Raw genomic sequence first — 6,000 nt, 5'->3', positions numbered from 1 at the left:
TTTTCGTTGCAAATTGTACAATTTTTTATGTATTCCTTTAATTTGATATATAAATTTGGCCAATAAAATAATCTATTAATTTGTTTATAATTTTCATCTAATCCTCTGTGAGCACGACTATGTGTTTCTTCTATTATGATAGCCTTATCTTCGTTATTTTCCACGTCTTGTAGAAATATTTTAGTATAAAGAAATTTGTTGTTAAAGTTATTTTTTAATGGTAATTGAATATGATAAAGATCTTCTAAAGTGCAATGAATTCCTACCGTTATGTTTGGTTTTAGATATTCTCTTAATATTTCTATTAAGTTTTCTGGCGTATCATATTCAATTATATGTCTAGTCTTATCAAAAACATTCAATGACTCATGTATTGTATACCTCCCCTTTGTTAATAACAGTTGTTGTTGAAACTGATTTAACGGTTTTCGGGTCTCTTGTATTACATTTTCAAAACTACTTTCGGCAGAATGCTGTGTATTTTGATCTGAGTTTGATTGTTCTAAGTCGCTGTTAGTAATATTATTTATTTTTATTCGAGATAATGCGTCGGCTACGACATTAGTTGTTCCGGGTTTATATATTATTTTCGGGGTGAAACTTTCTATAAAGGAGTACCATCTTTTCATTTCTACGTTCGGGTTTTTATCTGAGATTGTGAAAGATAAAGATTGATGGTCTGTTTGTATTTCTATACCAATTACACCATATAAGTAATTCCTGAGATTTTTAAGAGCCCAAACTATTGCCAACAATTCCTTTTTATTTGTGGCATAAAGTTGTTCGGTTTTATTTAGAGTTTTGGATATGAAAGTAATTGGTTTATTATCCTGTGATAAAACTGCTCCGATAGCTACATCTGATGCGTCTGTCGTTAAAGTGAATTTTTTGTTATAATCTGGTTGAACTAATTCCACTTGTGCTATTAGATTATCTTTAAGTTCTTTAAAAGCTTTAACAGCTGGGTCGTCTAACTGTATTGTAATTTTTGTAGACATTCTCCTAGAAATTTTTCCATTATCTCCTCCTAGGTATTTGGTTAAAGGTTTGGCAATCTTTGCATAATTTCGGACAAATTTACGGTAATAGCCGGTGAGGCCTAGAAAACTTCGAAGTTCTCTAATGTTTTGTGGAATCGGATACTTCATAATTGTTGAGATTTTCTCAGGATCTGTTTTAATTACATTGTGAGATACTATATAACCTAGAAATGCTGTTTCTAATTTAAAGAATTTTGATTTTTCTAGAGAAATTTTCATATTAGCTTGTTGTAAAATATTTATTATTTGAATTAAATCTGTGTAATGTTGTTCAATTGTATTAGAAAAGATTATTATATCATCCATATAAACATGACAAGTTTTTCCGACTTGTTCTCTCAATATGTCATCCATTGCTCTTTGAAATATTCTAGGGGCGTTTGTTAACCCAAATGGCATACGTAAGAATTCAAATTTTCCGTTATTTATAGAGAATGCTGTTTTTTCAATATCTGAATTTTTCATTAAAATTTGGTGGAATCCTGATTCCAGATCAATGGTTGAGAAATATTTTGACTTCCCTAAGTTAGATAATATTACGGACGGATCTTGCATCGGATATCTGTCAGGTATTGTGCTTTCATTTAATTTTTTGTAGTCAATAACTAATCGATGTTTTGGAGATCCATCTTCGTTTTGACCTTTTTTAGGCACTACTAAAACTGGTGAATTGTAGGGGCTTCTACTTGGTCTTATAATTTGTTCTTTTAACATTCTATCGATTTCATTATTAACGAAATCTGAGACTGACATAGCATAAGGATATTGTTTGCTATAAATTGCTCTGTCATTGACTGTATTTATTTCTCCTCGAATATCGGTACGAAAAGGAATTTGCGTATTTATTTTAGAATGCTCCTTTTCAATTTTATTCATAACTTTATTTTCAAATTCTTTTATTTGATTTGAAATAATATTTAGGTTATGAATTTTTTCTTTGTCGGAAAACTCAACGACTGCGTGCTCGGTATTTGTGGATTCCAAGCTATTTGATTTAAGACTGACGGAATTAACATCGTCGGCTTGTTCAGGATTTTTTAATCCCAAACTGATATATTTTTTATTAGCGGATAAATCTACGCTGGCGTGCTCAGGATTTTTTGATCCCAAACTGATATATTGTTTATTAGCGGATAAATCTACGCTGGCGTGCTCAGGATTTTTTGATCCCAAACTGATATATGGTTTATTAGCGGATAAATCTACGCTGGCGTGCTCAGGATTTTTTGATCCCAAACTGATATATTGTTTATTAGCGGATAAATCTACGCTGGCGTGCTCAGGATTCATTGATCCCAAGCTATATAAACTGCCTTCAGCAATTACTGTTTCGGTTTTATATATCTTTTGCTCATCTAAATATTTTTTAATTATATATTCTTTTAATGGAAGAATATTTTTTTCCTCAATTAAACACAAATCGTTTTTATCCTCGTCAAAATATTGGAGTTTCTCTTTATTTCCTTTATACTCCATGATTCCTTTCTCGATATCTAATTTAGCTCCAATCTTTCTTAACAAATTGAATCCAATTAATAGATCAGATTCTAAACCCTCAATTTCATAGAATAAATGTTGTTCCCCAAATATATTTATCAAATGATAATATTTTATGATTGAATATCCATGAACTGTAGATACTCTTTTGTGTATTGATAATTCCCTTTTATTGTCATAAATACCCTTTTTTATATAACACGCGGTGGCTCCTGTGTCTATTAATATTTTGAACTGTCTTTTAGTTTTTCGGTCTACCCTTGTGATATGAGGCATCCCTCTGTAAGGTGCTGATCTAAAAAATGGTTCTCGTTGATATTATTTACTCTCATTGTTTTATGAGCTGGCTGGTTGACTGTTGGCGGCGCGAGTTCCGTTTTATTTTTAACTTATTATCGTTAATATTTATTTAGAACTTTTGAATACGCCGCCCCACGTTGGGCGCCAATTAAAATTGTTACTCTTTATTTATTTAAAAAAATAAATTTTATTTTTTATTATTTAACATTTATTTGGTGATAAACTTTTTCACTTATACTATTACGAGACACTTGGTAACTTATGTTTAACTTCGAGCTGTTGACGATCTCGTCCCGATTCTTTCAGACTCCCGATTCAGACTGATCTTCAAATTCTAAGTCCTAATCCAATCAACCTCGGCCAGAAGCTTTTCTTTCGGAAAATTACCGAACTTTCGATAAAAGCTTTATGCTGGAAATTTTCCACTGCATTGTGAAATTCAATTATGCTGATCGATGCAATTTTTGATTGATACGCAATAAGTCGGCCGTGGCTTGGTCTCCAAGCGGAAGCTGTGTTTACGTTAAGTTTTGGGTTGCTTATGTTAGCGGGTAGCTGAGTGCTGGCAAAGGCAATGACAAAAACAAAGGCAAGGGCAATTCCGACGAGATTGAGAATTGGAATTTGTTTATAAATTGTGGAAGGGAGCTATGTTCATGGGTTGGATAACTTACATGCAAAGCAAACCGCCAAAGTCAAAAGAGAGTTTCGGGAGCTCGTTTTGGTGCCGCAAAGCATCCTCGGCTGCGGCTGCGACTGCGTAGAAGCCGCACGCCACATTTCAATGATAAATGTTGCCCAGAGTCCAGTAGCAGCGCCAATCGTACACTGGAAACAATGGTGGTGTCATTTGCGGAACATATATATATTTGAAAAGTATAAAAGCTTATAGACAACGATCATATAAAGCTGTATTATAATAAAGAAGAAAATAAACATTTTAAAGACTTGCCTAAAGTATCTAATAGATCGAATATTGTAAAAAGGAAAAATATTATATTGAATGATGATTTCATTTCATTGAAATTATCCCATTCCACCTGTAACTCATCGCTTGCTTATTATTTTATTTCCATATATGATGGAACATGTTCCAATCCCCGATTTTTCGCAGTGCCATGGGAGTCTGATGCCAGGTTAACCAGCAGATTGCTCTTGGGCCGAGCGCTATTTTGGGTAAATTGTTTTATTGCAGTTCAATTGTTGGCCGAGCTTCAGCTCCTTTGGGCTTGTTTGCTGCCTGGGATCTTGTCAAGCGGCGCTCGTTGGAGGTCCCGAAGCGAAACAGTAGCCGCAGTTAGCAGCAGTAAATTACCGTCTTTACTGGAGGCATTACGGCTTCATCAAGTCGGATGACCAATCAAATGAAATCTATATGCTATGATTATTAGCAACTTAACTATTAGATTCTTATTAATATACAGGTTTGGGATAGTAATGAATTCATTGCTTAACTTGTATACATTGTTTACAGCCTTATTATTGGTTTGCGGTATACAGTAGCTGCTTTTATTTCTCTGAATCTAAAATTCCCAATTTCAGGGCATCCCACCTTCTGCAGGAAGCCAAGCGATTCTCCTTCCGTTCTATCTGTTTGCATCTCGCGGCGCTGCAGATAGCCGTGGCTTCTCTCCCATATGTCTAACCGAAAGCGGAGATTATGGCATCATTTGGAGGTCTTGTGAAAAGTTAATAAATGGCTTATCTCCGCCGGAGACGACATGTGTTTGGCTTAATTGTGTCAGCGTGTGGGCTGCCGCTTGCATTTCGAAAGTCAGTTCTACTGAACTTTCGCACAGCTCGGCCAGAAATGGTCAAAACGGCCCAATCCCAATGCAGTTCCAGAGGGAGGAGACGGCACGAGAAGGGTAAAGGTATCGTAAGTTAACCATTTGCCTGCTAATTACGACAAACGACAAACGGCGTTCAACTGTCAGAGATTTGTGCGGGCGAGACCCCATGTCGGTGCCTTATTTGTACCCCAAAATAGTTGTGGTGGCGCCACCAGCCCCTCGAAGGGGCTTCCAAAAACACAATCCTAACAAGCCTCCAACATACTCGTAGTACGCGAGTGAGAAGTCGCTGGCCCGATTTGTTTGGCCTCCTCCACTCGGCCACAACCAAATAAGGCAGGCCATTGGAATTCAATCTTAAGGCCATTAGCAATTAATATCAAATGAAATTGAAATAAATTTCATTTGGCCACCTAGCATCCAGCCAGAAGGAGGTCCCCCAATTCGCATTACCATACACATTCCCAGTTCGTTTTCCATGCGGCACTCGCTGATTTTCATCATCATGCGAAAGGGGGTCGGGTTAGCCCCCTACCCCATCCGCAATGGTCAGTTGGGGCCACCGCAACGGCAACAGCAACCTTTTGGCTTTGGGCTAATCGCCCATCGAGGCTCCTTTGGCCAGAAGAGAGCCAACCACGGTCAACAACAATAATTTTATCAATTTTGTTTTATAATTGTGCGCAGACGCAGCGGAGGGACTAAAGTTAGCCAAAACAAAGGAAAACTAAGCAAAGCAAATCATAGCGCTCTTGTTTAGTGGGGCCTAGTTATAGTTTGTTGGCCCTTAAAAGGCAATTTGTGGGAATTTTAGAAAAACATATATATAATTTAGTTAATTATTTGTGCCATAGACGAACACTGGGATACAACTTTGTTTATATTGTCTTTAGATTATTAATAATATATATTTGGTTTATTTTAGGAAGTGGTAAATAAATAAATAAAATGTTGTTTTAATTATATATTTATTTTTTTACACAGCTTTTCTCAGCTCTGGCCACATTTTGGGCTGACTAAGCTGGCAGATTGCGACCCCTCCTTTGGGGGACAAAACAAACTACGCAGATTTCATTGTTAGCCTCGTTGGCAGCATGTAAATGTCCGTCTTTTGTTTTGCGGCTGTGGCTGTGGCTGTAACTGCGGCCCAAGTGGCCAACTGTCTGGGCCTGGTCGACTGGCTGTTGCGGTCGCCGCTGTTGTCTTAAATTAATACCAAATTGTCAACGCTGGCGAAAAGCTGCACAGCGCGCCAACGCCGCATGATAAGAGGCAGGCCAGCGCACAGGCCGGGCCAAGAGAGCTGGAGTAGCCAACTGGCGAAGTGGAGGACTGGGAACGGGTGACCGGGATGCGGAGTGCTGGTAACT

Source organism: Drosophila mauritiana, chromosome 3L, assembly GCF_004382145.1.
Source record: "Drosophila mauritiana strain mau12 chromosome 3L, ASM438214v1, whole genome shotgun sequence".
Classification (NCBI taxonomy): domain Eukaryota; kingdom Metazoa; phylum Arthropoda; class Insecta; order Diptera; family Drosophilidae; genus Drosophila; species Drosophila mauritiana.
This window is presented reverse-complemented; position numbering follows the sequence as displayed.